General features: G+C 42.0%; 1 protein-coding gene and 1 pseudogene across 1 annotated transcript in view; one reads left to right on the plus strand and one right to left on the minus strand.

Moving 5' to 3' along the window:
* LOC101270990 (olfactory receptor 10J3-like) overlaps nucleotides 1-12,008 on the plus strand; it is a 172,709-nt gene that overhangs the window by 79,592 nt on the left and 81,109 nt on the right.
* LOC101271477 (olfactory receptor 10J1-like) lies at nucleotides 3,287-5,851 on the minus strand (annotated as a pseudogene).

Genomic DNA, 12,008 nt, shown 5'->3' on the forward strand with positions numbered 1-12,008 from the left:
GTGGTTAAAGATTCACTCACAAGACCTTGTGGAATTGAGAGGAAATTTAAGTGACTCAACCAAGAATACAGAGCTAATAAGTGAGAGGCCCAGGGCTTGAAATCAGTCTACTGACTTCAAGTCTTGTTCCTCATGTTGCAGCTGCAGTGGGTGACTGGTACAAATGGGCTCCAAACCAAAGTTCACCATGGGGTCCCAGCATTCACAAAGAGAGAACTCTCCTCCAAAGAGAAGTAGATTTGGCTAAGCAAATAGGATTTGCTCAATAGGGGTGGGAAAGTAAAGAGATAAAGAATATTTATGTTTCTTGGAGTTGGAATTGAGTTTCTTACCAAAGTTAAAGCTTGAGATGTTGGAGGTTTTCTAACAAGCAAAAGAGCTATTGGCCACAGTAGAGACTTCAAATCTCTCTACTACATAGTCTCACTCTCTACTGCTAATAGGGTGTGATACATGATGAAGGAGAAGTGAACTGGGTGACTGGCCAAGAACCTGAATTTGTCTTCCTGTATTTCTGATTCAAAAACATTAATTAGAACTAAAGTTTTCTTACTTCTGTGCTCTCATTACCTGTTTAAAATTTTCATTTAGCAGTCATCAGTCTGCCAAATATATGTTATATATTATATTTTATATATTATAGTATGCATTTTATATATGACATATATTATATTTAGCATAATTCACTATTGTATTCCCAGCACTTAGTACTGGACCTAACCTCTTTAAGTAAGGGCCAGGTTTGCTTGTGAAGTTCCAAATGCTTTTCTCTGATTTGATTTAATACTGGAGAAAGTGGATACTCATGTTCCCTAAACTCTTAACTGGTTCTATGTGAATAAGACTACAGCTTGAACTGCTGCTGGAAATGCTCTTCCTTTGGGGGTCTGCATTGGCTAGAATGAGGATCCCAGGTGGCTATTCCATAGAGGATTCTTCTCTTTTGAAAAAGGTTCAGGGATGAGGTTTTGCTTTATTTGGGAAGTTTGAGGTCCTGGGGAATTTGAATTTTGCTTAGCTTGATTTCTCTGGTACATTACCATCCATACTGTGAATTGCCCTTGGGTAGTGATATACTCTGGGTAAACAGAAAATGCCAGCTAGGTGGTACAAGTTCAATTCTGCCTTCACCCCTTTTCTGTCTTAACCTTATTATCTGTAGATTTGAGAGCCTTATTCCTGCCTCCTTCCTAGGATTGTTCTGAGGACCTAGTGAGATAATGTCTGGGAAAGTGTTTTGTGTTAAGGACCACATTATGGAAGAGTTACTTGCCATAAAATGATCTTGAGCATGAGTAGTAACCGAAATAATCCTGGGGAACAGGGAGGATTCCTCTCGGGTTGTTTAATCCAGCCAAATATTCAGTGAGAGGCTGGAACTGTTTAGTAGGTCAAATATAGTTCTGTGGCCGGGACCTTGATGGGGTGTGACAAGGGCTATTGAAAACGTATGATTCTATGGTGTGTGACTGTGAAGCTATTCCATTCAAACAAGTTTTCTGGAAAACCTGGGTAATAAATGTTCTAGAAGTCCATAGTGATAAGTTACTCTGCATGATGCCATCCACAGCCACATAGCCCTCGGCCTTAGGAGATGGCCCCATACTTAGATCAAGACAGCCTTATTGCCCAGGTAACAAACATTTATTTCACTGAACCTCAGTATGCAGGGCCCTTTCTGGCTTGATGAGATTAGCTTTATATAGATCACAAAAAAATATCCCAAGGCTTATGTCTTTGTCATAAATATTAAGCACATTTTGTCCATTTCTCTATCACATTGTATTATGGTGAGTTCTGCATAAGCCCATGTCCCCTGCTAGACTGGGAGCTCCTTTGTTCAAGGATTAGTGCAGAATTATTTTGATATTTTCGATGTCTAGCCCAGTATCTGGCATATAGTAAAGATTCTATGTATGTTTACTGAATGACTGTCAAACACTTTGCCTGCAATACTTTGCTTTTAATTATTCATTTCTTTTATTTGCCAGTTAACAACTTCTCTTAATTTCTTTCAGCCACCTTATATTCTTAGGGAACTTTAGGTATAGTTTGATTTTTACCATTGCCTCTATAGACCCTGAGAGAGGGCATGGTAGTTCTGTTACGGTCTGGAGAGCAGATACATGTGCTATTTGGGTCTCTGTATCTTCTTTTGAAGGCTTTTCTGAGTTTTGAGCCCACCCTTTAATTCTAGTGGAAGTTGTGTCCTGGAGCTATCGTGACCCCAAGTCTGAGGTCTAGCCTAGTCACTGACTTGACAGCTAGTTCCTTGTTCTTGTTCACTGGGTACTCATTTGGATCCCAAACCCCAAATCTACGTGAAACTCCTTGATCAGCCTCTGCTCCCCTGCTCTCTGTGATTGCCTGATTCAGCTTCATCATAAGTGCATAATTATTTCTGTGTATGACCTCTAAATACTCTAGTCTCATTCTCTTTGCCCCCATGATTTTCTCGGCTTAGAGTCTATAGATTCATACAACTTCTTAGATGTCTCAGTGGATCTAGGTAAGGACAATAAGAATGCCAAAAATTCACATAGATGCCTCATAAACTGAATCCGAGTTTTCCTGAGTCTTAGATGATTCCCATTGTTTAAAAGTTAAAGCCAAATTCCTTAGTTCAGCAAACAAGACCTTTACAATCTGACTCCAGCCAACCTTCTGGTCTTATCTCCCTTCATTTCCTTTTTGTACCCTGGAGTCAGCATGCCAAGTCACATTCCATTTCCTGAACATTTCTCTTAACTTTCATACATGTGAAATATTATTTCTTTGTTTTGGAATTCTTCTCCTTCAACAATTTGCCCATCAGACAGTCTCCTGTAAGTGTTTAAAAACCAGTCCAGATTACAGATCACCTCCTCTCTGAAGACTTCCCTGGCATCTCCAACAGAGTTTCTCTTTCTTTCTCTCCCTCCCTCCCATTCCCCTTCGATCGTTTGTATATATCACTTGACATAAAGAATTGAAACTATATCTTTAAATGTTTGTGGGGCTTCCCTGGTGGCGTAGTGGTTAGGCGTCTGCCTGCCGATGCAGGGGACACGGGTTCGTGCCCCGGTCCGGGAAGATCCCACATGCCGCTGAGCGGCTGGGCCCGTGAGCCTTGGCCGCTGAGCCTGCGCGCCCGGAGCCTGTGCTCCGCAACGGGAGGGGCCACAACAGTGAGAGGCCCGTGTACCGCAAAATAAATAAATAAATAAAATAATTGTCTTTGCCACTGGAGTTGAGTTTTTTGAAGCCAGGCATTAGGTTTCTTTTCATCTTTCCTTCCCCAGGATCTAGCCCACAGCCTGGTTCATTCCTATTACCCATTACATGCTTTCTGAATTAACAGCAGCTGAACTAACCCAGGAGGATCTTGGAATGTGTCCTCAAACGGCTATTAGTATGGCTGACAAGATTTAGAATTGCTAGGATCTGTAATTAAACTGTCTGTGGTCACCATCTTTAATAAACAGTTTTGCTAGAAACTGGGATAAATTAAAGCAGCTGGAAGAGGAAATCTGTTTCCCCTGGGCTATCTCATTCTGAGGCCACTTTTCCTGTCCACACAGTGATTTATGACTTGATATGTCATGTACAAGCAGATTGCGACAGAGACTCCAAGTTGAGCAATTCTCATGCTCTCAAGTAGGAAGGAAGGGATTGTAGGGAAGAATGTGTGTCCTGGATTCTGTTTTTTCTAAGGGACTCCCTGTTGTCTTCATTAAGTGGAGAGCCACAAGAAAACCAAAAGGCCAATGAAAAATCCTTGGTCCACATTACTCCTCGACCTCTTCTTCAGGCATATCCTGTCCTTGTTTACCTAATTATCCACAAAAACAGGTCCAGCACTTTGTCCAGGGGCTATATTTAAAGCTTTCAGACTCCCGGTTAGATGCTGTTTCTGTTCCTCTCTTCTCCTCCTCCTTATGGGCCAGGTCTCTGGGAGCCAAGTACATGGGGCTCTTCTCCTCATAGTTCTGCTTAGAATGGATGCTAAGAGCCTCAGAAGAACAATTCCCAAATTGTCAGGAAAGCTTCCTTCCAATGGCCCAGAGCAGAGCATCCTTGACCTCTTTGCTCCTTGGGGTGTACACCACAGGGTTCAGCAGGGAGGTGATCACAGTGGAGGTCACTGAGATCAGCTGACCCTGATCCTTGGTGTTCTCTGACTTGGGCTTGGGGTAGGCAATGGAGGCACAGCCATAGTGGACCATGACCACAGTGAGGTGGGAGGTGCAGGTAGCAAAGGCCTTCTTTCTGCCCTCGGCTGAGGCGATCTTGAGGATTGTAGAGATAATGCGGATTTAAGAGATGAAGAGCAGACCCATAGGCACAACGAGCACCAAAACACTGATGATCAAAGTCAGAATCTCATTGACAGTCGTGTCGATGCAGGATAGCTTCATCACAGGTCGGATGTCACAGAAGAAGTGGGCCACCTTTGTTGCACAGAAAAGTAATCTAAATACAAGTGTCACCTGTGTCATAGCCACAATTAGCCCAATGCTGCAGGCCCTCCACACCAGCTGGTTGCACACCCTCTTGTTCATAATGACTGTGTATCTCAGGGGGTTGAAGATAGCACATATCAGTCATATCCCATTGCTGTGAGCAGGAAGCAGTTAGTGATCCCAAAGGTTACAAAAAAGAACATCTGTGTGGCACAACCGCCAGTGAGATAGACCAGCTTATACCTACGAGGCTGGATAGCATCCTTGGGAGAATGACCAATGTATATATAGTCTCTGAAGTGGACAGCATGCTGAGGAAGAAGTACATGGGGGTGTGGAGATGATGATCAATACGGATAATGGTCACAATGATTATATTACCTGCTAGGGTTAAGATGTACAGTGTAAGAAATACCACAAAAAGAGTGAGCTGGTGCTCGTGGAAGCTGGAGAAACCTTGCAAAACAAACTCAGTGGTGAGAGTGTGGTTCTCCCTCTTCATTGGGTGGTCACTAAATCGGAAAAGTAGAGGAATAAAAGTTGCATAATTTTAGTAAAGCAGTTTAATCACATTTCTGAAATTGATTGAACTTCATTCTCAGCTGTAAACCTGGGGATACATTTCCCAGTGGATTGAAGTTGATCTTTGGATTTACTTAACTTTGCTTAAAATATTCTTGTTCTGTGGCCATCTATTACAATTTCCTATGCATGATAGAATCATCTAATTTTCCTCCCCCCACCCCCACTGTATAACCATGTACATTCCCACTTCACCTACTCTTCCTCCTTGTCATCTGGAATGCCCTTCCTCTTTTCCTGCTCTTATTTAAATCGTCCCCATTCTTCAAAGACTAATGCATGTCTTCCCCTCCATCAATGCATATTGTATTCTGAAATTTTCATTTGATGCTTGAAAACAGTTTGTTTAGGGATTGACTGGCGACTTCTTTTATTTCAAAACTATGCATCACCCCCTTGCACATCCTTTAAGAAGCAGAAGCAAAGCAGACTCAGAAATGTTCACCTTGTTTTCAAGAAGGAGAAGGTGAATCTTAACCAAGCACCATCCTCTCTCCACTGCTGTCTGAATGATGGAAGTCAGCTGACACTTCACAGCACTCACTCATGTATATTGTAAACTATGCTACATCTTCATCTTCCCTAAACTAGAAGGCAGATTTACAGCCTTACTCAACTTTGTGAGTAGGCATACACCTACTCTGCAGAGGTAAACAATTATACCAGGGAAGATGCAGCAAATTCAGGTGTCCCTCATCTAAAGCAAAAGCAGACCCTGAATATAAAGAACAGAGTTACAATAAAGATATATCATTTTGTTGAAGGATAGCTCTCAGTCCAATTCATGTAATATTTCACATTTTGGTCCCTTTAGACAGTAAGCTCCTGTAGGGTATATTTAAATTATATTTTGATTTCCTTATGCATATTCAGAAAAAGGCTTTTTGCATAAAGTAAATCACATCAGTGAGGAAGGTTAGCAGGCATGGAGACCTCCTTCAAGTTTATAAAAAATTATTTAAGAGAAGTTGGCAACCAGCTGTTAATCATTTACATGAAGAATGCTAAAAAAAAAAAGAGTAAAGCTGCAACAGAATATATTTCCCAATAGGAGAAATAATTTGACACTAAAATATGTGGCTAAAGACGTTTATCTTTTGGGAGGCCTCTGGGCATAAACTAGGCAGCGGTCCAGCCATGGGTGGTATGGCACCTCTTCTGTGAAATAAAAAAAATGTGTGTTAGAGCTTTTAATTGTTCTAGTGATGGCCATGGGTGCTGCTAGCCATTAATGGTGCTAAATGTCCTGCAATACATGTGACGATCCCGCCCAAGGATGAACTGTCCTATTCCAAATACCAGCAGGGCTACTAGAAAGCCTGGGCTAGAGTGTTGTCTGATCTGGTTGAAGTCTGTCTTGAGGTAGAAGAATGGCTGCTATAACCTGGTTAGTATCCTCCACCCTGGGAAGCCTGTAATTCTTCCAAGAAAATCAAAGGTAGGAAGAGCAAACACAACCTTATGAAGACCTACTCCAGCTGTGACGAGCTGTTATACTACAATAAGTTAAAGTCAGTCCAGGAGCAATAAGCCCCATTTCAGCTCCTTTTCTAAAGAACAGTTACCTGTGACTGCGTAGTGCTGAGGCACAACAGGAGAGCTGGGCTGGAGGAGGCCGAGGAGTGAAGATGAAAGTGTTGTGCTCCCTTGGCCACAGCATGCAGGCCAGGGAGGGAAGAGCGAGGTAACCAAAAGGGCCTATGACGGGCTGAGGCTGAAGGGGCAGCAGATAAATACACTCTAGTGGGAATGTGGTTAGGCTTGGGAGCTGCAGGCCTCCTTGACAGCCCTTCTGTGTGGAGAAGTCTTCAAAGTCAGAGAAGGAGCTCCCCCAGGAGCAGCCAGTGGGGCTCCTGGAGGTGACTCCCTGTAGACAGACATCCTGAGGGCTTGGAGGATACAGACAGCAGGTACCTGGGGAACTCATTATGTGTAGTGCTCATTTACCCAGTCCCAGGGTTGGCATTTGGGGAGCCTGGGGGAAGTTTTTGCTTCACGTAGAATCAGCATTAGAGGAAGCTGGTTTATTTAGTTCCCTATACTTGTTTGAATAAACGCATTGTGGCTGAGCAGTTAGCTCAGTTGGTTAGAGTGTGGGGTTAATAATAAAATAATGAATAAGCACATTGTGGGGTTTTTTGCATATGTGCCTTGGAAATCCATAGTTTACACACCTCAGCAGCTCAAGCTTGGAACCACATCATCTTGGATCTCAGGAAGTTTAGGCCCTTTTTCCTACAGGCAGGATCTCTTACAGACAGTTTAGGAATCTGGTTCCCTCTTTGGAATTAAAGTAGTCAAATATGGTCATGGTTCTGCAGAGGGCAGTTCACGCTGCCTGTCTTTCTGCCCCTGTGACATTCAGAATTGGAAGGACATTGTCTTTAGATCCAAGCATCCTCTCTTGGGGGTTAGAAAACAGAGATGAGCCTCTGAACACTGTGCTCTTTACTCAAAATTACCTCCTCTTCTCCATTTGGCAAACTTCTACTAGTCTGTCAAGACCCAGCTTCAGAATTTACTTTCCGCTGAAGACTTTCCATGCGTTACTTTATTGCTTCTGTAGCATTTTCTTCCTTTAACATGTGGTGCTTATCTGCGCCCATTCATTCTTCGAGCGCTAAGCATAAGCCAGGCCCTGTGCTCGTTGCTGGGCATACAGAAATGAATGAGATGCTTCATCAACCTTTGAGGAGCTCACTGTTTGGTTACAGGTGGTAAACAACTTAAATAAACTGAAATAAATGCCATGAGTAAGTGGGACAGGAAAGAGATGGTCCTTGATTAGACTCAGGTTGATTACAGAAAAAATGGAGTAGGTAAATAAGACCAAGTTACAAAATGTTTTAGAATATTTAGACACTATCATTTTTAAGGCCTCTCAAATGATTTCACTTATCCCTCCTGTTAATGGGCTTCACAGTCCCTTAGCAACTAACCTCTAAAGGACCAGCAGCCCTCACCACTAGCTGCCCTCCACCCTCTTCTTGTTTATCTGGTGATTTTTCTTCCATGCTGGTAAAAAAGATACTCAACACTGGAATTTGATAGATTGATCTGGTACCAGTAGAAGATGGATTTGAGGTTGGTGAGAAGAGGCAGGGTGGTTGCTGACACAACAGTCAGACCAGAAATAATTGGGATTGATCTAGAGAGGGTGACAGTGGCCCATATAAGAGGGACAGATGGGACAGACATATGAGGTGAATCAATGGGGCTTGTAACTAAATCAATGTGTAGATCAAGGGAGATGAAAGAACCAATCATTTCATAAACTACTCCCATCAGGTTCATTCATGCCAACTCCCCCGATTATTCACAAATACGCATAGCTTCCTGTTATAACAGATAAATCAAACAAATGATCTATATATTAATGTTCCATCGTTAGATATGATTGGTGACTAGGGGATCTCAATAGGAAAGGAGTGGAGTTGGGCAAAATAGCTCAGTGCTTTATGATGCCATTGCTTTGGGACAAATTAAGAAGATTTTGGAAATGGGGCAGTGGGTAGATGGTATAAAAACGTGGTGCCAGGGGAAAAAGAGGTTTTTAGCTCCAGAGTCAACCAATATTTATTGAACACTTTCACAAGTTTTTGTCTCACTTAATCCTCCAAATGACCCCATGAAGTCAGTGGTACTATTTTCATTTTACAGATGAGAAATTATGAGGAATTTATTGCTCCACCAACAGTAAGTCTATTGAAATTTGGTACTAGATGGAAATGAACATGTGAAGTGACTATAGAAACAAAGCTGGTGAAACAGCAAGAGAACCTGCTATGCACTGCTTTATTTGGGGGCCATTTACTCCAGTTCACTCATGGCGTTCACAGTAGTTTAGGATCCCAGGTCTAACCCTCCTTTAGGATCGTCAATGGGACTCTTCCAGAGCCATGAATAGGACTCACAACAGGGTTAACTGAGGCCAGCATTGCTCCTGAATGTTTGGTCAGCTTTGGCCGCTATGACAAAATATCATAGACTGTGTAGCTTAAACGGCAGACATTTATCTCTCATTTCTGGAGGCTGGGAATCCAAGATCAAGGTGCTGGAAGATTTGGTTCCTGGTGAGAGTTTTCTCTCTGGATTGCAGATGGCTGCCATTTTTCTGCGTCCTCTTATGGTGGGGTTGGGGGGAGAGAGAGAGAGAGAGAGAGAGAGAGAGAGAGACCTCTGACATCTCTTGTTAAAGGGCTCTAATCCTATCAGGAGGACCCCACCCTCATGACCTCATCTAAACCTAATTACTTCCCACAGGTTCCATCCCCAAATACCATCACATTAGAGTTTAGGGCTTCAACATACGAGTTGTGCAGGTTGTGGGGGGGCGGGGCGTGGGTGGACACACCATTCAATCCATAGCACTGAAGTTATATCTACTCTAATACTATCCCTGTCACCTGGAGCTGGGGTCTCCAAATTTTTTGGATGTGAAAACTCCTTTTTTAATTTCAAAATATTTCATGACTCTCCAGCTTGATGATGGTGGATAATAATAGTTGTACTATTTGTTCCAATTGATAGAAAAAAAAAATCCTGAAAAGAGAACTACAAATTTAGTAATTCATGCTTTCAAATGAATTATGATACATTCAAAAATAGCTGCACATGTCTTTGTAAGTATTTATACACCCTGCATATGAAAGCTGATGCACACATGAATCCTGGAACTCACTGCAGTGTCTCTGAGGCAACAAGGAGAGAAGTGGGAATGATGCTCTGAGTAGTTGGTTAGACCAATAAGTGGGTAGGGCATAGGTGAAGGGAATCTGGGGTAGGAATGCAGAGAGGCAGCTGAAAGGTTTATTGACACATGGCAAATGTGTCCAGGAAGTCATTCTGGAAGACCCTGGAGAATAGTTAGTTTCCTTTTACTGGAATGTGGGATCAAAGACTATAGGAGAAGCCCATCTTCAAAGTCAGGGCCTCCTGGGAAGAGGGAACTCATTCTATGAATGAGAACTTGTTAAAACTGCTGTTATAACTGTCACCTCGGAGTGAGATAGAAAACAATGTGGGGGACAGAGTGGTGGAGCTAATAGCTATCCTGCTTCCTGCTGCCAGGAGACATCATGTCCGTAACAGTTTTGACTCCTCACAATAACCTTGGGAGGTTGATATTGTCAGCCTCACTGTGCAGATAGGGCACAAAGGCCAGGGAGGTTAAGTGACTATCCTTAGGACACATGCTTATAATGGTGGACCTAGGATAGGAACACATGCTACTCTGGCCCCAAAGCCTGTGCTCCACCTACAATATCGCACTGCTTAAGCATCTCCTACTTCAGGCTGTCAATGCTTTGAAGGGGGTCAGGGACAATAATAAATGTGGGTAGGAGGATGGGTACAGAGGTTAATGTTCTAGTGGTCCTGAGCCCTAACATTTTTCAGTGGCCTTTGGCCCACTGTAGATTTCCTTTTATCTTTGGAGCTGTGCTGAGTGGAGAAAGGATGCACTAAGATACTTGAGAAGAAAACATATTACACTACATAATTTCTGAACTTCCAGACTAATTTCCAAGACCCAATGACATTCAAATAGGATTTGAGATATGTGTAAATTTGCAGTGTATAGAACTCCTTTTTCTCCTAGTCTTTAATTAATATAAAGGAGAAATCTGGTTCATATAATCATCATTAGCTTATAATGCAGCTGCAGACCCTGGGGTGAATTGCCTGTTTTAAATCTTGATTTTGCCACGTACTAGCTGTATGACCTTGAGGAATTTACTTAATCTTTTCAGGTCTCAGCTTTCTCATCTGTAAAGTAAGTTTAATAAAATACTTACCTCATAGACTTACAGTGAGGATTAAATGAGTAAAGTGCTTAAATTCATGCCTGCTATCCAGGAAGTAGTCAATATATGTACCAAAAGGGGACATCACCAAGGGGGACAAACAACCTGGAAGTAATGAAATAATAAAAAGAAAAGAGGGAGAAGAACTCTCTGCTGATGCTAATTGTGTTTTAGCTGCCCATAGAGTCTTCATTTATTCTTTCCTTCCTTTCTTCTTTGTTTTAATAATTATTGAGCAGCTACTATGTATCTGGTACTGTTCTAAGTGCAACAGATGCAGAGAGGACACTCGGGGAGTGGAGCCTGAGTGATAGATATAGGTGTCTCATGGTTCAAATTAAATTCAAGATAGCTAATGTCTAGAATAGGCTGTGAGAGGAGATACCACCTTTTCTTTTTCCTTTTTTTCTTAAGATTTTTTTTTTTTGATGTGGACCATTTTTAAAGTCTTTATTGAATTTGTTACAGTATTGCTTCTGTTTTATGTTTTGTTTTTTTGGCTGCAAAGCATGTGGGATCTTAGCTCCCTGACCAGGGATTGAACCCACACCCCCTACACCGCCAGGGAAGTCCCACCTTTTCTTTTCTTAATTAATTATTATTTTTTTAGTTGAGGAGATTCTAGTGTGTGGACCCAGGACATTCTATGATCCAGAACCAGCTCTTTCTTTTCAGCCCTGCTTCCTTCCTATGTTCTCCAAATACCACTTGTTCTAATACCTGAGTCTCCCTCCTTCTGTGTGAAACGTCGCTTCTGCTTCTACTTTCTAGTCTGTAAACAATAAAGAGACTGAAACTTATTAAGGGTTTGAATTACCAGTAACTGTAAGAAAGCAGTGATAAAAACAACAAAATATTAAAGTTTATAAAAATCTCTGGCTTTAACCCCAGTGTAAGTGGAGGGAAGCTTAATTTTTCTTTTCTCACTTCGTCTCCATTGGCTCATCTATAAAATAGAGAGGATAATATCTACTCATAGTGTTCCTATGGAGATTATATGAGTTACTGTATGTAAATAGCCAAGCACAGTTCTTGATACATAATAGGCAAACAGTACATTACGTTTCTGCTTCCCTCCCTTCATCTGTCCTCCCCATCCCCACTATGCATAACTCTGGGTTCTACTTGTATGTTAAGCCCACCCCCAAAGCACACATACCTTTATTCGCTCTCTCTCTCT

Source organism: Orcinus orca, chromosome 1 (assembly GCF_937001465.1).
Source record: "Orcinus orca chromosome 1, mOrcOrc1.1, whole genome shotgun sequence".
In the NCBI taxonomy this organism is placed as follows: domain Eukaryota; kingdom Metazoa; phylum Chordata; class Mammalia; order Artiodactyla; family Delphinidae; genus Orcinus; species Orcinus orca.